Source organism: Rutilus rutilus (assembly GCF_951802725.1).
Source record: "Rutilus rutilus genome assembly, chromosome: 8".
Classification (NCBI taxonomy): Eukaryota; Metazoa; Chordata; class Actinopteri; order Cypriniformes; family Leuciscidae; genus Rutilus; species Rutilus rutilus.
In genome coordinates, this window is record NC_140222.1 from 34,761,924 (window position 1) to 34,785,312 (window position 23,389).

The 23,389-nt window shown below is 38.9% G+C and overlaps 1 protein-coding gene across 1 annotated transcript in view; it reads right to left on the bottom strand.

Moving 5' to 3' along the window:
* The window catches only part of LOC311295316 (leukotriene B4 receptor 2-like), a 106,666-nt gene that overhangs the window by 38,325 nt on the left and 44,952 nt on the right, over positions 1-23,389 (bottom strand). The gene's annotated exons all lie outside the window — the stretch shown is intronic.

The following is a 23,389-nucleotide window of genomic DNA, read 5'->3' on the forward strand; positions in this document are numbered from 1 at the left end:
AGCAACATAGTGTCGACCCAGATCCGGCCCCCATCTGGTACACGTGGATTCCACACAGCTCTGGATTCTGGGCTGGATCAACACCTTTGTTGGTCCTGAAACAACATTCCAGTCAAACCAGAACTCCATACCTCACACAAACCATAAACTAGCCCTCAAATCAGTGGACAATTATTGGTTGATAAAGATGGTGTTCAAACCCCAAACATTAACACAAGCCTAAACCTAACCCTAAAATGTGATTGGTTGATAAGGATGTTTTTCCAGGACCAACAAGGATGTTTTTCCAGGACCAACAAGGATGTTGATTCAGGAAACTTTCTCCTTGGTGAAATTACCTTCACCTCTATATACATATTCTTCTGGGAAAGATGTAAATGTGCTCCTTGTCACCTTGAATATCAAATGTACTGTATTTTTCGTCATGTTTTCAAGAAGATTCAAGGTGACTTTAAGAATCCAAACTGTTTAAGCTGTTTTGCTGACTTTTCTGAGAATATATTATTTCAATGAAGTCATACTTCTTTGTTGTAAGCATAAATATAACAGAATACATGGTGCAGGTTATGCTCAGAACTAAAGTTATAGAAATACAGTGAACATGAAGTAGTTTAGTGTTTTTCTCACTGTTGTGTGGCGCCCTCTACTGGATAAACACCTGAACTAAATCTTTGAAATGCTGTGTACAGTGATTTGGATACTTAAGCCACGCTTTAAAATGTCATTATATAACAAAATATTAAAGCAGATGACATTTATTTTAACAACATATAGCACAAGTACACAGTGTTACTGTAGATTTACTTAAGTGCACTTGTCAAGTGCACAGCATCATTCAGTCTAACTTATACAAATGCATAAAGCACACTGCAAATACAAAGATTCAAAAATAACCCAAACAAGACAGAACTTTCCTGCTAAGTTTATGCTGTGGTCACTTTCCATGTCTCCACTTTAATGTACAAGCTAGCATTAGTGCTAGTGGTGGAATCAGATTTTATTGTTGGGATAGTCGACGTCTTCTTTCTTCCCTCTGACTCTGCCGGATCTTTCGTGTGGACTCGATCCCTGAGCTCTCCAACAGCCATGCCATGAAGGCCAGGCCCTCTGTTCAAAAGTTCAAAAGGATCTCAAAGTGGCAGTTGTGAAGCTTTTCAAGGGAGGGACAGAAATCACTCAGATTTCATCAAAAAGATCTCCATTTTTGTTTGTCTTACTGGTTTGGAATGACATTAGTGTGAGTAAATGATGGTAGAATTTGTATTTTTGGGTGAACTAACCCTTTAAACTTTTAAACTTATGTTATATATGAAATATATTGTTTAAATATATGTAACCTGTAAGGTGGCAGCATTTTTACTTGAGTCTTGGCATCAGAGCTGATCAGCCCTATACACACATTACTCAAGGCCCCGCCTCCCCCTCGTGTCAAAGCCTGTCTAAAGTTTACAACATATGAGAAAATTAGGTGGAACTCCTGCTGGTCACGAAAATAGAGAAAAAAAGCACTATGAGAGTGAATTGCGGGAACAGCAATCAGGTAGACTTGTTCTCTCCTCTCCAAGTTTGATGTTAGCAAAGAACAGTAAAGGTAAGTTGATGTGCATCTCTCTCTAGTCTGTCTGTCTAACCCAGCTGGGCAATGCATCTTTTGGTCTGTCTGTGTTTTGTTTGCTAACGCCGGCCACCTCCAGGGCTGTGTTCTGTGACTGTGCCTGACTAAAAAAGTGAGAGTGAAATACAACTATTTATTACGTTTGATAAACGACAAAGGGCAACGCTGTTTGTTTATAAACTGCAGCTCAGAAAAGATAACCGTACGTTAACATGCGTTCATATGCTCGTGCACGCAATGAAACGCGCAATTTCCGGCAAAACATCTGTGGGGACCAGTACAATATGGGCGTGATGACACTCCTCATTAGAGGTGCACATACTTTTAAAACAAGACAATGATTATCAAGTCTCCAAGTCAGTTTACTCTGCAATAAAGCAAGATGGAAAGCAATGCATTGACATTGACTATTGATTTATATGGCTTTATTGCATTTAAACTGTTGATTGGCTGGACATACTGGTCAATATGGATGCACATCCCTCAGTAAATAATAACCATCAAGTATCAAGTATTTCTTTTATCATTTAAAACACAGTGACGTGCTATGGCAAGCCATCCTAGCTTTTATTCATTCACAGGATGCATTTTTGATATCAATTGGCCTAATTAAATTTGTACTATTTAAAATGTAAATTCTTGATATTAAGAATGTACTGTTTCTAGTAACAATACATCAGGAATTACATTTTCATTAGTAGTTAAAGGAGGGAGGATTGTAGTGGGAGCACTGGGGTGTCAGCCTGTCAGGTGTGACTGTGTGGCAATGGCAAATGGTTTACATTGCTCATGGGTCAGGTAGGAGGGCCCCTTAACAGAATTTTGCTTAGGGCCAGCCCAGGCCCAGGGAAGTCAGGATCAGCTCTGCTTGGCATTCAAAATGGCCAAAATATAGAGTCTGAGTTCAAAGTGAAAGTCAGTGTTCAGTCTGACTACCTATAAGTGGCGTGGCTTTGTCGTGTGAAGGACAGCAAACACGAGGATTTTGCAGCTTCTTTTCTATGAGTTTTTACTAAGCATTTCACATTCTTTGTACATTTTTAATATTCACAGTGTATGTTGTGCATAATTGTGTTGGACATTTCAGAGTTGTTTTGCCTGTAGCTGAAGTTGGTACAGTTGTTCAAGTTGAAGTTTATTGCATCTCCTAAAAGATAATAGACATTAAATCGGTGCATTAAAATATTTTGCTCTTCTAAGCAGAAGTGTAAGCAGTGTGGTTTAGCTCAAATAAAGTGTAAAGTTGGTCATTTGACAATAAATGACTCATATGGTGTCATGTTGTTCTAGACTGGTGGTTTACCCTTGAGCAGAGTTCACATTTGCTTTAGACATATCTGCATTTTTAACCTCAAACGGAAAAAGAATGGCAGTGCAGTCAGTGAGTGGGGTTTAACAGTTTGATAGAATGATTGTTGTTGTTTCTTCATGTAGACTATAAATATTCTTAAATTAATAATGTTACAGGTTAAACCACCTGGCTTTGCCTGCATATAACCATTTATTTTGTAATAATGAACGGCTGACCATGTTAATTCCGCTTGTTACACGGCCACTTATCACATAAATAAATATATGGACATTAGAAATTAGCTATGTGTAATAAAAGCAACATATAGTCAAGTCAAGTATATTTGTATAGCGCTTTTCACAATACAGATTGTATCAAAGCAGCTTCACAGTATTAAATTAAAATAATACAACAAGGTTTGTTTCTAGTGGAATTTATTGATTGATAAAATCAAATTAAATATCCCCAAAATATCCCCAACTGAGCAAGCCAAAGGCAACAGTGGCAAGGAACCGAAAAACTCCATCAAGTGACCTAATGGAGAAAAAAAAACCTTGGGAGAACCCAGGCCTATAAAATAATAAAGAGCACAAATTGCCTTTGAGTTCTCTCTCGCTTTCAGAAAGCATTTAACTCCAATCAAAATAATCACATTTATGGTGATTAAAATTACAAATCAAAAGCTTTTCAGGATAAAAATTTCCATTAAAATTCCATGGGAAACAATATTAAAACATTTAAATGATTGCTTTTAAAATCAGATGTTTTCCACTTTTTTTCTGTGGAAAAGTTCATGGTGGAGTGGCGTATCAGGAATGACCTGCAGAGGGCAGCAGAGCTAGCAATGATACACAAAAACAAGACTTCTCCAGACTGTCCCTGCCTCTGAATATGGCATATCTCTAATAGGGGATCCAGCAAGATAGCAGCGTGAACTGTCAAAAGTTGAGCTCTCTCTGCCAAAGTTTTAATAGTAAAGCAATGAATGCGTTCAGCAAGGTTTTGTACCAATCTAAGATATATTTGACCCGGGACATGCCTAAGTTTGCACAAAGAAGAGCCAGTTAATCTAGAAAAGCAGATTCAAGAACCACATTTTCCCACTACACCACACATGGCAATTGCTGCAAAGAATATTGCACCTGAAAGAACCATTTACCAGATCATCAAGAACTTCAGAGAGAGCTTCAACTGCAGTTCAGAGCTGCTCAATATCGGCAGCGGTGTGTGTGTGTGAGAGCATCTGCACACACAGTGAGGCCAAGACTTTAGGACAACAGCCTGGTGTCAAGAAGGACAGCAAAGACACACTTCTCTCCAGGAAAAACATCAAGGACAGACTGAAATTCTTCAGGAAGTTCAAGGATTGGACAGCAGAAGAAGTTATTTTCTCTGATGAAGTCCCCTTCAATCGATTGTCTGGAGAAGAAAAAGTGAACGCTTCCAATAGTTTTGTGTCATGCTAACAGTGAAGCGTCCTGAGTGAAGACCATTCATGCTTTTTTCTTCTTTTTATCCGAGGGAGAGGGCTCTCTCTCAGCAACATCTCCCAACGATCCAGGAGTATTTGGTGATGATTCATGCGTTTTCCAGCATGATGGAGCACAATGTCACAAGGTAAGAGTGATAATGAAGTGGATCAGAGATCATTACATTGAAATTTTGGATCCGTGGCCAGGAAACTCTACAGATCTTAATCCCATAGAGAACCTGTGGTCAATCCTTAAAAAGTGAGTGGCCAAGCAGAAGCCCACAGATTGATCAACTCTAAGGATTTGTCCCAAAAGCTGATATCCAGCATGCCAGAGTGAATTACAGAGGTTATGAAGAAGAAGGGTCAACACTGTAAATAGCTTTTAAAACTTATGAAATGCTTATTGTTGTGTTCCAATATACCATGAAACATGAAAAAATGATCTACAAATACTGAAGCAGCAAACTTTGCAAAACACAAAATGTGTGTCACTGACAATACTTTCTAAATCTATGGTTGTAGAAATCAAGGCAGACTTAAATCTGATCTTTATACGAACACTAAACTCAATGAAGATCAGAGGTGAATATTTAATAGATTTGACAGCTGCAGTTTATCTTCTGGACATTCAAACCAATATAAACTTTTGTATGTGTGAAACCTCCATGCATTCAAACACTTGTCAAGTTCTCTGACAATAAATGTGTAGATATACAGTAGACAAAGCAGACATACTGCAATTCTGCTGTTTCCATTAGAGTTTAAGACGACTGTGAGAACTGAGACACATAAATGTATGAAGGTACTGGCACTCGGTTTAAGGTTAAACCTCAACTCTAGACAAAGGTGAGAGACTCTGGTCTTTTTGTTTTTTGTCAAGTGAACAACCAGTGGAACATATTTCTGGTTTTGCTTTAAGACTTCAGTTGAGTTTAACCGCACTGTGTAGCCTGTGTAGTTACACTGTGTGGATTTATATTGATATGCATGAGAACATCCTAAAAAAAAACAGCTATTAATAAGATCAACAGCATCATCAGGGTTTATTCATGTCACAGGGTCGGATGATAAGACCTGCTTTCACTACAAGAACGCAACCTATGCTAAATGTAACAGTAAAACAAAATGAAATATAAATGAATAAATAGTCATGAATGTGCCACTGTACTTTTATCCCTGATGACTATAGAAAAGTATTTAAAAAAGTTCTTGTCACTTGACATACATTTTTTTTAATTTTATTTTTTTTGATAATATTTATTTCACAAAAGCTTAGGTAATCAGATCATTGGTCTAGCAGGTTTGCTGACATCTCACCCAACATTTATAATAATAGAGGCGTGACTCATGCCAGGCCTTTAACAAAAATTAAATAAACCCACTTTAGACTTTTTTTTCCTGTTAATTTATTGGTAGGTGCAAACACATGCAAATCCTGAATGAAAAAGATAAAGAATTACACATCGATACGACAGATAACATATATCGATAACAGATGGACTGTTTACAAAGCGCATTTTCAATAGTTTTTGTAGCCAAGATTAATGTGCCCATACAATATTACACCATAAAATAATCTATTCTTGACTTAAGCACATGATATTTTAAGAACATGTTATAGTCAAAGACAGACGCTGTTTGCTTGCTGAATATTTTCCACTTCGGTGAACTGGAAGAGCAAAAAGGTTGATATAGATGAATACAAACAAAAAGCTACAATATTTTGTTGGATCATAAAAAATTATTTTATTATAATTAATTTCACTAGCAAGGACCACGCCACAACTATGCAGAATTAGCTTTATGGAATGAAGACGGGTCGAAAGAGATGGGGGAAAGGATGTTATGGTTCTCCGTCTGGCTGATCAGGGAGTCTAGTCCAGGGAGACTCAGAGTGGGGGCTTCGTCTTGGTAGGTATAAGCTTGGTTACTTGAAGACCCCCCTGGATGCAGCCTGTGGAAGTAAAATGGGGGATGTTAGATATTGGGGTGGGGGGTGCGGTGAAGGTGGGTTCAGTGTAAATATACAGACGGGGAACCAGCTGATTAGTTGAGGCGTGGCCTTGCTCCCGAACCTCAGTTAACTTGTTAACTACATTTAAATTAAAATCAATATTTAAAACTTAAAGACATTTAGCAATAAATATATATTAATTAACTTACGTTACAGCTGGTTTGGGTCTTGAAGCTGAACTTGTGTCTGCAGATCAGTATGAATTTGTTTGTCCAACTTTTCTGTTTTTCCAGCAGCAAAAACTAAGAGTGAAACAGTAAATTCAGATACAATATTTACTAACGGTTAGATTATTATTTCTTAAATTGTAAAAATATATGGAGACACACACACACACACACACACACACACACACACACACACACACACACACACACACACACACTCACACACATCCCAAATAGGCTAAACAGAGTAATTAAAAACTTCAGCTGCCTATTTAGATTAGATTAGATTAAACTTTATTGTCATTGCTTATGTTACAGTACAAGGCAACAAAATACAGTTAGCGTCTAACTAGCAGTGCATTTGTAGCAGTATTTACATGTATACAGTTGATAATAAATATGAATGGGTATTGGGTAATACATATTACAGTTTTTTTCCGATTGTAAACAACAGTGAGCACAACTGGAGCTACATGTGCAAAACTCTAACTACAGTCTGCACTACCAACAGTCCCCTGAGCTAAACAGTTCACATCACCTGCAAAACTCATTCCAAGCAACACAACTCTTAACACATGGCTCAAAACAGGCTCAGTGCAGCCAAACACTCTGCACAACCCTCACTGAGATAGCACACACTGTCACTCAGAACACACTGAGAGTAAAAACACTAGCATCAAACACCAATACAGAAAATACTAACTTTTCATCTTTACAGTTTGAAAAATTTCAGTGACTACATACAAAGTAATATTTTCTTCAAAGAAAAGAGTGACATTCTTTCACATGATTTATTTATTTTTTTAGAACATAAAAATTCTTTAAGGTAAATGAAAATTAGCAGTTTGCTTCAATAGTCTGTAGTAATTTACGGAATTACAGTAGTGAGAAGAAAAAGGTAGAAACTAAAAGTACATACTGTAATTCGAACAAATAATTGAGGGGCTAATCCTGCCTCTCTCTAGCATCAGGCCACAGGTTTTCATCAACATCAGTTCCCATCAAAACCCGTCTTCCATTTCCAAAATTAGTCTTTATGAGCTCCAGCTATATATATATATATATATATGTGTGTGTGTGTGTGTGTGTGTGTGTGTTCACTAACAAGTCTAAAACAAGACACCTGCTTAGCCTTTCAGCTGAAATTGCAATCAGCAGTGTTTGAAAGGCACAAGGCTGAAATCTATTCTGTTTTGAATGTGTGGTTCACAGTTTTGACAGCAGTGTGTTAGTATTTGAACAAAGTGCTGTAAATCTACAGTGTTGTGCAGGTTGTGGTTAAAGTCATGGGATAAGTTTGTAGAGTTTTGAAAACTGTGTTCAAGCAATGAAAACCGAACTAGAGTTTGGTCCACATGAACTGCTGCTGTGCAGACTGTACTTGTTTTGCACATGTGACTCCAGTTGTGCCCACTGTCGTTTAGCAATCGAAAAAAACTAATAATTTGAACAACAGAAGCTTACTTTGACATTACTAACATATGTACAAAAATATATGATTTAGAGAAAAGCATTATTGCTTTTTTTGCACTACTGTGTATTTAACTGTGTACTGATACTGTGTATCATTTTTAAAACAATAAGAGTAATATCTCACCGATCAGCACAATGAGCAGAAGCCCGTACATCAGAGCAGATATGATGATAATAATCTGCCATTGTTTCTGATTCTGATCAATAAACTTCACCGCTGTATGATTGTGACACTCAATTGTAGGATTGTAACACTCAGTTAGTTGAGTTGATTCTGTAAAGAAAGTGTCCAGTCTCTTACAGTAAACAACTTTTGTGCAATGTGCAATGGCTAAAGATTTAAAGCACTGAGAATTATGATAATATAATTATGTTTTTCATATCTAAAAATGTATAATGGCAAGTATGTATGTAAGCAGTGATCATTAGTGAGTCTTGATCACTGAAAAAATAAATGAACTCACCGGTGAAGTGCAGTCTGGTGCTGTTGCTGAGTTTTGGAGGTGTGCCTGTTTTCATACAGTAATAAACTCCTAATTCATCAGCGGTCACATTATTTATAACCAGACGGTGTTTAAATATCACAGAATATTTCTTACTGAATGCATTATTTAAGTAAAAAGGTGATTTTGGTGTTGGGAATGATCGTAGAATCACTGTTGGAGGATCTGGTGTTTTCAGTAAAATCCAATAAACCTCATTTTCATCAAGATCACAGTTTATGGTCACATTTGATCCCAAATCAGTGAGTTGATCTGAGACTGCAGCTCGACAACAGATTAAAACATCTATAAGACAAAAAAAAATTAAGATTACCCACATAAAACCCTGACACATAACTTAATTATTTTAAATTTAATTTGAAAAAGTTTACAAAGCCTGTATATATAGCCATATCATATAATAAACTCACAGAGCTGAAGCTGAATGATCTTCATGTTGTTCTTGATTAAAACACCTCAAAATGATTCTGCTTCTCTCCACACAACATTTAAAATGAATCTACTGCAGCTCTGAAGAGACAGGACAGGAAGACAAAAAACCTTCCCACATCAAGCAGAGGAAGTCTAAGTCAAACTCAGTCTGACCACACTTTTTTCAACATCTAACACCCTTATTGCCATCACCACTTTATTAATAAACTTAAAGGGATATGCCCAAAAATGAAAGTTCTGTCATCATTTACTCACCCTAAAGTTGTTCTAAACCTGTATAAATGTCTTTCTTCTGTTGAACACAAAATAAGACATTTTAAAGAATGTTGTAATCAAACAGTTGATGGACCCCATTTACTTCCATAGTAGAAAAGAAAAAAAAGTCAATGGGGTCCATCAACTGTTTGGTTACTGAGATTCTTCACAATATCACAATAATAGAGGAGAAAGAAACTCACACAGGGTTGGAACAAATTGAGGGATAATAATGAAAAATAAAAAAATATTACAAATAATTTTTCATATTTTCATTGGGTGAACTATCCCTTTAAGCACGTTTTTATATTTGATCACATTACAGTTTTTCTCAGTTTTACATTTACATTTACATTTAGTCATTTAGCAGACGCTTTTATCCAAAGCGACTTACAAATTAGGACTAAATAAAGCGAGTCATCATGAAGAGGCAAAAACAACAACAACGCAAGAAGTGCTCAGAATACAAAGTTCAGGCATTATTCAGAGTAGCATAAGTCTGATAAGTGATGTTTCAAAGGATTTTTTTTTTTTTTTTTTTTTTTTTTTTTTACGAGGTTAAGTGCTCACGGAAGAGATGGGTTTTCAGCTGTTTTTTGAATGTTGCCAGTGATTCTGCATTCCGGATGAGGCCGGGGAGAGCGTTCCACCAGCATGGAGCTGTGAATGAGAATGTTCTGGAAAGTGATTTTGTGGCTCTCTGTGATGGAACCACGAGACGTCGCTCGTTGATCGATCGTAGGCGTCTGGTCGGGATGTAGACTCGTAGGAGTGAGTGAAAATAGTAGGGAGCTGAGCCTGTGATAGATCTGTAAGCAAGCGTCAATGCCTTGAATTTGATGCGAGCAGCGAGCTCGCGAAAACTCAGTTGTTTTGGTAAATTTCTCAGAACACAATTGAAATTCTCAAAATTATTGTCCAACCTCCACATCATCTAGTCACTTATGCACAGCATAAAAGCAATTTAACATTATTTTTAACAAATTGCCAATGATTTGGAACATGCCTTCAAATGATGTACAATTGCTACACTGTAATTTCTCATATAGTGCTGCATGTACAGTTGTAATGTCAGGCTCCGGTCATATGGGTTGGTCTTGTTCTTAGTTTGGTGACAGGATCCTGACACTCATGTGGTGTGTTGTGTGGGTTTGGATGGTGTTGTCTGGATCCAGGCTCCGCCCATAGCCACGGGAACATATTTTGAGCAGGGGTGCTGAGGTGGGGGGTGCATAAAGGCTGAGATGTACTTCTGCGCCGGACCTACGCCCTAGGCTACGCGTCGGTTTTCATCTACAGTGGGTACGGAAAGTATTCAGACCCCCTTACATTTTTCACTCTTTGTTATATTGCAGCCATTTGCTAGAATCATTTAAGTTCATTTGTTTTCCTCATTATTGTATACACAGCACCCCACATTGACAGAAAAACACAGAATTGTTGACATTTTTGCACATTTATTAAAAAAGAAAAACTGAAATATCACATGGTCCTAAGTATTCAGACCCTTTGCTGTGACACTCATATATTTAACTCAGATGCTGTCCATTTCTTCTGATCATCCTTGAGATGGTTCTACACCTTCATTTGAGTCCAGCTGTGTTTGATTATACTGATTGGACTTGATTAGAAAAGCCACACACCTGTCTATATAAGACCTTACAGCTAACAGTGCATGTCAGAGCAAATGAGAATCATGAGGTCAAAGGAACTGCCTGAAGAGCTCAGAGACAGAATTGTGGCAAGGCACAGATCTGGCCATGGTTACAAAAAGAATTCTGCTGCACTTAAGGTTCCTAAGAGCACAGTGGCCTCCATAATCCTTAAATGGAAGACGTTTGGGACGACCAGACCCCTTCCTAGAGCTGGCCGTCCGACCAAACTGAGCTATCGGGGGAGAAGAGCCTTGGTGAGAGAGGTAAAGAAGAACCCAAAGATCACTGTGGCTGAGCTCCAGAGATGCAGTCGGGAGATGGGAGAAAGTTGTAGTAAGTCAACCATCACTGCAGCCATCCACCAGTCGGGGCTTTATGGCAGAATGGCCCGACGGAAGCCTCTCCTCAGTGCAAGACACATGAAAGCACACCTGAAGAACTCCAAGATGGTGATAAATAAGATTCTCTGGTCTGATGAGACCAAGATAGAACTTTTTGGCCTTAATTCTAAGCGGTATGTGTGGAGAAAACCAGGCACTGCTCATCACCTGTCCAATACAGTCTCAACAGTGAAGCATGGTGGCGGCAACATCATGCTGTGGGGGTGTTTTTCAGCTGCAGGGACAGGACGACTGGTTGCAATCGAGGAAAAGATGAATGCGGCCAAGTACAGGGATATCCTGGACAAAAACCTTCTCCAGAGTGCTCTGGACCTCAGACTGGGCCGAAGGTTCACCTTCCAACAAGACAATGACCCTAAGCACACAGCTAAAATAACGAAGGAGTGGCTTCACAACAACTCTGTGACTGTTCTTGAATGGCCCAGCCAGAGCCCTGACTTAAACCCAATTGAGCATCTCTGGAGAGACCTGAAAATGGCTGTCCACCAACGTTTACCATCCAACCTGACAGAACTGGAGAGGATCTGCAAGGAGGAATGGCAGAGGATACCCAAATCCAGGTGTATATAACAAAGAGTGAAAAATGTAAGGGGGTCTGAATACTTTCCGTACCCACTGTATTTATAAATAAACATTAAATGGGATTCTTGTTCTGAAGGGGGAATCTTCACCCAACTTACTCTGGTAAAAAAAAATTTAAAATTGTTAATATCTTGAATGCACTGTAATACAGTACAATGCCAATCAAATAAACGTAACGGCATGCACCAAAACACAATAAGGAAATACAACATGCTAATGCTAAAGGCACATAATGTTACTTTGGCGCTTTTCCACTGCATGGTACGGTATGGCTCGGTTTGGTACGGCACGCTTTGGCGCTTTTCCACTGCATGGTACGGTATGAATCGGTTCGGTATGGCTCACTTATGGTGCATTTCCACTGCATGGTACGGTACGGCTCGCTTCGGCTCGCTTTAATGGTACCACCTCTGTTGAGGTTCCAAGCGTACCGTACCGATACTAAAATGTGACGTGAAAACACTGCAGATCACTGATTGGTCAGACAGAATCGTCACTACCGGCGTCATTGTATTTGCGACACGAGACACTAAACCCGCTAGATTTAAATAGCCAGTAGACAACAGCCAACGCTGTAGCACCTGTTTTTAAAGTATTTGCTTGAAAAAAGAAGTAAAGAACTTCAAAAAAATAAATGGCTGAATCGTGGTCTAAATGGCTGAAAGACGTTGGTTGCCGAGGAGCGGAGTAGAGGTGGCAACTATAACGATCAGTCCCACCCACTTTGAAGCGATAGGCCGTTCTAACTGCAGTGGAAAAGCAACCGAGCTAAAGCGAACCGAACAGCGCCATACCGAGTCGAGTCGTACCACGCACGCAGTGGAAAAGCAAAGCGAGCCGAACCGTTCCGCGCCAAGTCGAACCGTACCGAGCCGTAACATGCAGTGGAAAAGCGCCGGAAGATAGTGAATGCAGATACAAAATAAGTGTATGTAATGAGTGTGTTGACAAACAATAAAAACAGATTTCACATAGGGCTAAACGCATAACATTTTAAAATGAACGCTATGCAAACAAACTAGTTCCCTTTCAAAAGCTTCTCTCAATGCTGTGTTGAGTTAGTGCTTTGAGAACACCTTTGTGTCTGACTGGCAGTGAACACGCCAAGGAACATCATTGGAATGCGTGCTCGTCAGAGGCTGTCATTAGATGTGCCACATCTTCAGGTTTCTTTGTTTTCAGAGAAAACGCTCTCTGCAAGCTCTCTCTGTCTGTCACTCTTTGTTAGGAGTTAGTTTCCAACTTATAGTGTAAAGAAAATTCTTTTAAAAAAAAATAAAAAAAAGATTGTTACTCGAGGTAAGCGTGTGTGCATCCATGCTTTCTGCCAATGCCAGAACACGACACACACCAGTGTGTAAGCACTGTGAAAAGTTCACTGCTTAAGAACTGCACACTCACCTTGCTTATTTGCAAGGGTCAGCACCCAATTTGCGATTGTGGGGCTCGCATGTCGATCTGGGTGAACAAGCAAGAGACGGGTCGGTCTCTATCACTCGCTCTCTCTCCAGATCGGGATGTCATTTTGCCTGACTCCGAAGTGTGCCCAGGCACCTCTTTGGCTCAGGCTGAGGACAGTGAATCTCTTGCTTCCAGCATGGATATCGAAGTTGCAGACTCCGAGGGTTCCTCCCGGCTCCCGCGATGACAATTCCTTCCTCACCACACTCAGGAGGGGGGGCTGTCGGCCTCTGCCTTTTCCCAACAAACTCAATAGAGCATGATTAACCTTTTAGCATTGCTCACTGGACATTTTATTTAAAGAATCAATATGATATCATTTTGCAAAAATAATGTTTCAATGAGACTGGCCTGCAAATGAGACATATTCTTTCAGTTCTGTTCTTTGTAAATAGGCCTAAGAGACACAGTTCACTGAAATAAACGTTGAAATGGCAATTCATCTGAAAACCTGAATCCTAAAATGTCTGTGATTGTCGGCACATCGTAATCATAAATAACATGATAGGCTATATTTCAACTCCATCCATCCATCTATTCTTAATCTCGCTTAATGAAAAGTAAAATGTTTTCTCTTCAATTAGACAATGAATGGTTTTGTTTGCTATTGTTAAATGTTTTGTTTAAATTACATATGATTTTATGTTTGTTCATATTAAAAATGCACATCCTTTACCCAAATCTGATTCAGAGTGTTTATGGCCAAGTTCACACAGCAGAATACGGTTGTCTGTCCTGTATTTGAGTTCTTAATACGGTTGCGTTCACAAACAGTGCGGTTATTTACGCGAGTACAATGATTAAAGGCGCCTGTCTAGCGCATGTTTACATTGAAGATGCGGCCAGTTGATGAACATTTGATGGATGAACTTGTGACTCAATTGGACTCTGTCGTGTCAAAAGTGGTAAGACCTTTCAGTTTTATGGACGTCACCATCTTTGATATCACTTTGGTCACTGTCGCTATGGTTAGGGTAGAGTGGGGCACAACCTAACGCTTTTTGACTTTTAGGTTTATGTAAACTAAACCTACTTAGGGTTCAGAGTATTTATTTTTTCCCACATTAATTTCCCACATGTCTTGTACAATTATGTAGTTTAATTTTATTAATACAGTATATACTTTTTTCTTGATATACCCCGAAAGAATGGAAGTGAAATGTGACAACATGCGCCATAGGTGGGGTACATTGTAACATGACCATATGACAGCTTAAAACGCTATCTGATTGTAATAGATCCACTGGAGGCAAGTGTAAATGAGAACCCAAGTGCAGTTTATTATAAACAAAACCAAACATGAAACAAAAACATGGCGTGGCATGAAAACTCAAAACAAGACAAAAACATGTGCAGGGGGCCCATGTGTGGCAGGATGGACTGTGGTTGGATTCAGTCCCTCCTCCCCATCAAGTTATATTGGCTTTACCCTTTCTAGCCGGTTTACGATTGGCTCGTGGTGGCCAATCAGGTCAGGAGGAGCATGTTATAGCTCGAACGTAACTCCGGGTAGTGCGTGACGCTGAAGGCTCGTGTTGTTTGGGTTCACCCAGTTTTTGGTGGTGTCACAGGTATGTAGAGGTCATTTGTAAATGTTGAACTGTTGCTGGTTTGCTTGGGGTTTATGTAGGATTTCGATTTTCCATAGATTTCCTTGCTTTGTTGCGGCTACCCCGTTTCCCACCGGATTGAACGGAATAACGTGTTATTGTTGACTCGCGCACTGCGCATTGCCTGCGAGATTCATGTGTCAGCGTGCTGTGGTTCAGGTAAGTAGTTTTGCGTTCGGGCTATGTGGTTGCCTTATTTGGGTGGTAGTTTAATAGAACTATTATTGTGTGTTTTAAGGGATAGCTACCATCGCAAGGAAGCATTTGCGGCCTGCCTTGGGGCAACTGCTGCTTTGCTTTGTGCTGTGAATGCACGTCTCTTCTAAGTGCAGAACTTTGCTTCGCCGAGTCCGAGTTAATGGACTGAGTTCATCTTCCAAAGAAATCGCCTCATTGGCCACTTGTGTGGCCGACTGAGTATCTGCCCTCATTCCGTTATCCACGGATGAATGTGTTTGTTACGTGATTTACGTTAATTGTGATTGTTTGAGTGGGTTGTGTGTCCTTGTTTCTTAACGATTATTTCGTTTGTCTTGTTTGTTTATTTCATTTATCAGTCTTAAGGCCATTGCACACTGAGTCCGAAATTTTCGTATGCGTTTTTTCGTGTTCGTCAGCAGTAAAATTCGTCACGCACAGAAACCTTGCACACTGAGTCCGATGCGTATTTATTAAACCTTTGCGCAAAAAAAACGCAAAAAATAGCCTACTAAATGGATTCGTCAAGCAGTGAGGATGATTTTGTTGCCCTCTTTCTTCTTAAAAAGAGAAAAAGAAAGAGGAAATATTGGGTCCATCCAAGCCTGAGATTGCGCCGAGAGGAAGGAGAGTTTCACCTCCTTATCAAGGAGTTGCGAAATTATCCCAAACGATTCAAAATTTACCTCAGAATGTCAGTGGAACAGTTTGATGCTTTGCTAGCGATACTGGAGCCACATATTAAAAAGAAGACCACCAATTTCCGTGAACCAATCGATCCTGAACAGAGACTGGCATGTCTATGGACGGACACACACACACACACACACACACACACACACACACGCGCGCGCGGCCAGCAGAAGCGCTGGGCAGACAGAACAGCTGTATACAGGTTATATTTTATTCAGTGTCTTTGTAATCCGCATTTTGTTTTTCATACAGTACTTGTGCTGCGAGACGAAGTGTATCAACTTGTCAGACAGGATTTTGTCGTTCGCTTGTACGGTGGCTCTGAATTTTCAAAAAACCTCACAAAACACTGGCTGTGGATGCGAAAAACGCAGAAAATCGAACCCAATCCGAATTTTTTTTTTACGGACGAAAGTTTCGTAGACAGTGTGCAAGCATGATTGACATAACGTGAGGTCGAATTTTTTTTTTTACGTGCGAAAATTTCGGATGCGAATTTCGGCCTTTACTGTTTTTGCAACGTTATTTCACTTGTTCTTTTTGTTTAGTTTATTCAATTACCAGTATTCTGTTTTTTGTGAAGTTATTTCATTCGCCCCTTTTTGTTTATTTATTTACCAGTGTTTTGTGTTTGCAAAGTTACTTCATTTGCCCTCTTTTGTTTATTCCTTTACCAGTATTTTGTTTTTGTGAAGTTATTTCATTCGCCTTTTTTTTTGTTTATTTATTTGCCAGTGTTTTGTGTTTGCAAAGTTATTTCATTTGCCCTCTTTTGTTTTCATTTACCAGTATTTTGTGTTTGCGAAGTTATTTCATTGGCTTTTTGTTTAGTTTATTTATTAGCATTATTGTTATTATAACATGTTATTTTTCTCCTTAGTTAGTTTTTCATTGATCAGCATTACTGTGTTTTGTAACAGGATTTAATTTCCTTTGTTGTTTGTTTACTTACTTTATCAGTATTGCTGTTGTTGGTAAAGCTAGTTTGTTTTTGTCATTGTGGTGTTAGTCTGATTTCTGGTTTGAAATTATGATCTGTAGTTAATTTTGTTTATTCTGTCCTTGTTATATGTTTGAGGAGCTGAGTGCTGACGGTGGGGACAGCGCGCTCGAGGTCGTGGGCTCTCTTTGGTGTGTAGTGTGGGTACCCTCACAGTGTGATTATTGCTGTGCTGGTTGTGTGGTTGCGCACATGCGTTGGGGTGAATTATCTGGATACTTATGCCCGACAGCCGAGTCGCTGGACGCCCACCAGTAAGCCTCAAGCTCAGTCTTGTGAGTGTGCGTGTGTGAGAGATTCTTTGTCAGTACACTGACTCACCCATCTCATGTGCTATTTATTATTGTGTTTTATTGATGAATATGAATTGCTAAATCCATTGGATTGTAAATTTAGATATGCTGTGATATACTATTAATTCTCCCCCAGAGTACAGTGTTTTAGAAATGTGCTGACGTCAGCTTTCAGAGTGTTTATTACTTTTTGCTGTGAATTTGATTAATAAAATTTGTATTTTTTTGTATGGAATCACTTCTCTGTTTGTTCAATGCCCGAACCTGATGGCCTAAGTTTATAGAAACCTTGGAGATTACTTACAGTTTCCCGGGTTAGATATCGGGGTGGCGTAGTCGAATTACATTACTGCCGCTGCTACACATGCAGAGGGACAGGACATGGGTCTTGGCATGGCGCGGACGGGCCTGGGTCGTGGCATGGTGTGGGCGGAACTGGGCCGTGGCAAGGCGTGGGTGGACATGGGTCGTCGGCGGACCTGGGCCATGGCATGGCGTGGGCGGAACCGGCAGTGCAGGAAGCCAGGGTAGACCAGACAGTTCAGGTGGCTCGGGTGGAGCCGGCAATTCAGGGGACCATGGGGATGCAGCCTCCATGGTCCTATCAAGGACCCTGGCTCGGGTCGGCAGACGTGACGTGAACAGTCTCTGGCTCGGCAGACATGACGTGAAGTGGCTCAGGCTGAGAGGATACTGGAGGTTTGCGGTGTTCCTCATCTGTTAAACCCACATTAAGCAGTGAGCCGCTTAACAAAAGGGCATAGTCAATATACTGGGCCAGAGAAAAAATAATTTTTCCCCCTGGCAATTGGGACCGCACCGGTTCATCCAGCCCAAAACGAAAAATGTCTTTAAGAGCAACATCATTAAATTTTACCTGGTAGCATAGTCCACAAAATTCCGCTTATTTTTCAAGGGGAAGATTTTTCTGACTTAGATTTAGGAGAGCAACTGCTGGGTTCATGGTCGAGGTCAAGTATTCTGTATTAAGTGATCCACTGGAGGCAAGTGTAAATGAGAACCCAAGTGCAGTTTATTATAAACAAAACCAAACATGAAACAAAAACATGGCGTGGCATGAAAACTCAAAACAAGGCAAGAACATGAACAAAACTCACAAACAGTGGTTACAGGAAACAAAACTTGACAAAGACACATGGAAACCATGAGGGCTTAAATACACAGACTAATGACAAGACAAGGGACACCGGTGAACAATGATCAGACAATTAACCAATGACAAGACACATGGCAGGATCACATGACAAACAGGGAATCACATGACAAACATGGGCTGCGTTCAGCCCCGACAAAACGTTGCACAACGTTTTTTAAACAGAAACGGTGATGCGTTGAACACACTGTTCTGATGACGCAAGAGTTGCAACTATGGCAGCTGAGAAGGCCATTCTTTGTGTTCTTTGTGAAGAATTTTCTGAGCCTGATGAAGTCGGTATAAATATGTGTTTAATACTACAAAATATGCCCGATGTTACAGTTACTGCACTTGCTGCCCAGAACAAAAGAGAACATCCCAATCAAGTGAAGGGATTTGTGGAAACTGAAATGGAAGCACACATCTTACCTAATTCAGACTAAAGCACATCTATTTAGCCTCACATACTGACTTTATTTGTAGTTCATACTGTTTTAATACCCTGTATTTTCTTTCTCATTTTTAGGGAAAGCACTTAATTACCATTGTTTATTTCTATACCAATACACTTGCAATGAAGCTAAAAATATAAACAACTACATCATTATGTTGATATCCTATATTTTTTACAATAAAACTTTCGACAAACATGTCTTCTAATATCCTCAGTTGTTGCGTATACCGAGCTGCATCGAACACATTTGTAAATTACTTTCCTTGAACCCATTGTGCAGTTCACTTTAATACCACGTGCTTTATATACATGTTGCTGCTGATTGGACTGCAGTTCTGACACACCCACCAAACAAGAGAAAACGTATCTCAAACCCCGTTGCACACCGGTGCACGCCGTTTCCAGGAAACATGACGTTCAACCCGGAAACCGTAGCAAAACGTTGCGCACCGTTTTGAACTTGAACGTGCCCATGATATGGACAAACCCAAAACGTGACACTGATCTAATAAAAACATATACAAGACAAACGTAGGCTACACAAGTCTCAATAAAATACAATTATTAACTTTTTCATATTAAATAATGGCATTTTTTAATAATTAAAAATAAAATATTTTTTTGAGTTACTACACAACATAGTTCAAAACATAACAATAATGAATAATTTCTGAACATTGACTCTCAGTTTTTATTCACCTTTTTCTCATTTTTTCTCAATAGAATTCATAAAAGTAGGCTATATAATAAAATAGCATAGTTCTAATAGGGGCTCATTGTAACGCAGTGTTACAACGTACCCCACCTGCACACCTGGGATTTAAACGCAGCTAGTGTCTTCTGTCTAACATATTGGAGATTCAAATAATATCAGATTTGTCTAATTTAAAATAAAACCCAAAATAGAGATGAAAAATTAACATAAGTAAGGAATTTACTTTTGCTATGGTTAAATGTTCAGCGATATCATCCAAAGATTTCTGAATTTTGGCGCATTTTTTTCTCTAAATAGTGTTGAAATGGCAACTAGTAAATAAATACACTAAGTTTCGTCATGCTAGCAGTGTGGAAGCATTTAAAACAAGTATTACAACTAGCCCCGAGGCTGTTAGGGCTAGTTGTTACAACTAACACCAAGCCTTAGTGAATGTAAAACATTAAACACTGGCATCATGTGACACACCTCTGCAAACTAAATGAGACATATATGTATTTATCTAACACCCAGACTGATCACTCTGAGAACAGGCTTCAATTAGCATTGTGTCCATATAATACAAACAAACACAATACAACAATGCTGTAATACATAATACTCTGCTTTTGAATGGATGAATATTATTGTCAAACTAAAGACAAATATTAACATAATAACAATGAAAATTAATAAATATAAAACAAATGTGTGGCAAATTCATGAAAATGCTGTCTGACTCAGATTGAGGATGTCACTGGAATCTCTGCATTCTTGACAGTGATGATAAATAGACAGTGTATTGAGACACTCAATGTGTGTGTGAGATCAGAAAATGACAGTTTAAATCTGTGACTCTGTAAGAACTGTGGCGAGATGCATGGAGAAATACCTGCTAAACTACAGTGTGTGGAGAGTTTTAGACAAGTGAGATGGTTAACAAGTTACTTGTTAAAGGGGTCATATAATGGTACATGCACTTTTACAAGTTGATTGTACTGAAATGTGTGTTGGCAGTGCCTGTACACAACCATCATAAAATTATTAAAATCCATCCAGTGTTTTTTTTTTAATCTTCTTATATGTTTTCCCCTCTCTCAAATCAAGCCGTTCGATTTTGTGACGTCACAAAATCGACGCCCCTCCCACAATTGTTGATTGACAGCAGCTTTTCAACACAGACCCTCCCTCGCTCGTGAGCGAGCTGTCAATCATAGTCTGCGCGGTCATTGTTGATATGCTGGAGCACTGTCTATAAACAGAATGTTCTTGGGTGTAATAAGGAACACAGCAGTCATTTTGATGTTCCTAAATCTGAACCGCTGAAGACGCAGTGGCTGAGTTTGTTTTCGAAGGGAATATTCCCCACGATCAACGTCAATTAGAGATGCGCGGATGGGCTATTATTTCATCCGCAACCGCATCACAAAACTCATCATCCGTCCTCCATCCATCCGCACCAACGTTTTTGACCAATTTTCAAAACCGCACCCGCCCGCCATCCACTGATTGGTGTATACATATATTTTTCATTTGATTGGTTCAACCGCCCGCCACCCACCCGAATTTAATTAAAATATTATTTTTCGTCACGTCATCCGCCCGATCCGCGGTTTATCCGCGGAGTCCGCGGCTATAACCGCCAACCGCGCATCTCTAACGTCAATGCTTTCATGTTTGCATGAATCATTTCACACACCAGACTGCTTTACAAACGAGGGTCAGTATAAAGCTGGTTTTGTTAATAAGCTACTCCTGAAAAAAGGATCGGTACCAACTATTTGTGTTCCTGCTGAACCTCCAGAAGAAGTGAGTGTAACGTTTTATTAACCTTTATATTAATCTTTATATTAATCTTTGCAAATCACTAGCACGCTTCACGATGAATGCGGCTATTTTTACACTCAGGGTACATTACGGCATGTTTTCTACGAAGTTCTCAATATAATTCATAATCCCACGTTTATAATGAACAACGCGTTATGGTTATTGTGTTATTATTTCAAACGGTGTAGGCACAGAACAGAGGGGCGGGGTGAGCAAAGCTCATTATCATTTAAAGACACATGCACTGAAACGGCGTGCTGAAAACAGAGCTGTTTTTGACCAGGTAAAATGAGTGTTTTCTTACAATACTAATGAGAATTTTTAATTAAAGTATATTACAAACTTTTCATTTAGACCTTAAAGAATCATATTAACTTGTACAAAAATGGCATTATATGATCCCTTTAAGGTCTCTGGTCAGGGAGTGACATAAATGACAAAAACAATACTTCCTTATCCATTTTTAATTTATTTTATTGTTCGTTTCCAAAGCGTTATTCTTTTTGTTTTACAAAACAATTTCTTTAAATTCTTTTAAAAAAGCTATATTTTTCTAAAAAGTAACTAAAATAGTCTGGAAGCAAACATCTTCAGGGGTGAGCTAATGCCAAAACAATAAACAAACAAACAGAAACTAACTTTTCCCACTAAAATAAACTAACTTCCCTACGAGTCAAACAAAACATACAATATATACCCCATCTCCTTATCTGAACAATGAACAGGAAAAAAGGTGATGGCTGTTTGGCCTACAAAACAAACAAGGCACCCATACAGCTTCCCAAATAATTAAGAAGTTACAGATAGGATCAATAGGCCACTGATGTTATAGACATAAAGATCACACTGTATCAAAAGTGGCCAACAGCAGTATGTTAAACAAAAAAGAGAGAGCACAGAAATCACAATCTGTTGCATTACATTTCCACCATCTAACACACAGCACAATACAGTCAGTCAAGACTCAAGAGCAAACAAAGAGGCAGAGAGCTCCCTCCAGAGGAATTCTGGGGGAATTAATAATCCGGCACTCTTCTCTGGTATAACCATCAACAGCCTCCCATTACATCCAGGACATCTAAAGGAGGAAAAGGAGACAGCAGGAACAACAACAGAACCAAAGTAGAACAGCATTACGTCACGGAAGTAACAACTGTAAGGATGTTTAAAAATAAATAAAAAAATTAACCTCTATTAACTAAATCAAATCAATATCGATCACCTTTTGTGTGTGTGTGTGTGTGTGTGTGTGTGTGTGTGTGTGTGTGTGTGTTCTTGTTTCCTGTTCTTGGTGCCATGTTTGTAGTTCTTTGTAGTTTTCTTGTTGATTTAGTCTTGATTGTCCCCATGTTTGTTTTGTGAAACCCTTAACCCCTCTGTGTTTCTTGTGTTCATAGTTGGTTGTTGTCCTTATGGGCATCTTGTTATTGTTTATCAATTGTTTTGTTGATTTTATGTTTCATTGTTTTCTATTAGTTTTGTCAATAAACATATCCTGCTCTCCCTGTTTATTCTGAACACCCCGTGTTACAATGATCTTATTTGAGTTTTTAAATAGCAACCTGTGCTATAGAAAGACATACATTTGTATTGTTTAACCGTTGTGTGTTTTTTTTTTTTTTTTTTTTTTACAATTATTCATTTATCTTTCATTTTATTATTAATCGTATGATTGTGTGGTCTTCAATCGTTAGAGATGAGAGGGATTGTCTCCATTGTGTTACAAAATGAATGTGTGACTAATGGATATCAAGTCCACCATTGTAGAGTGAGGTTCAACATGACAACTGAGGCTTTAACAATTACATGAGAAAATGGAAGAAAATGTCCAAAATGCACACTAACTTTCTTTACAGACTGCACAAAATGAGTAGATTGTGTCTTTATCTTTAAACTTTAACACATTTGCATCACCTGTACGACTCAGTCAGCGCAGAAGATTTGCTTATTTGCTCATTCTGTGTGACTATTGATGGAAACAATGTCTCAAATACTAATTCTCTTCCAAGTAAAAGTCATAAATGTACTTCTGTATGCAGCGTCCTGAACTCTTTACCATTTTGGAACACAAGATTTTTGTCTTAATAAAAAATGTATAGTAAAATCTAAACATCCTTAAACAAGATCGATTTATTGGACTT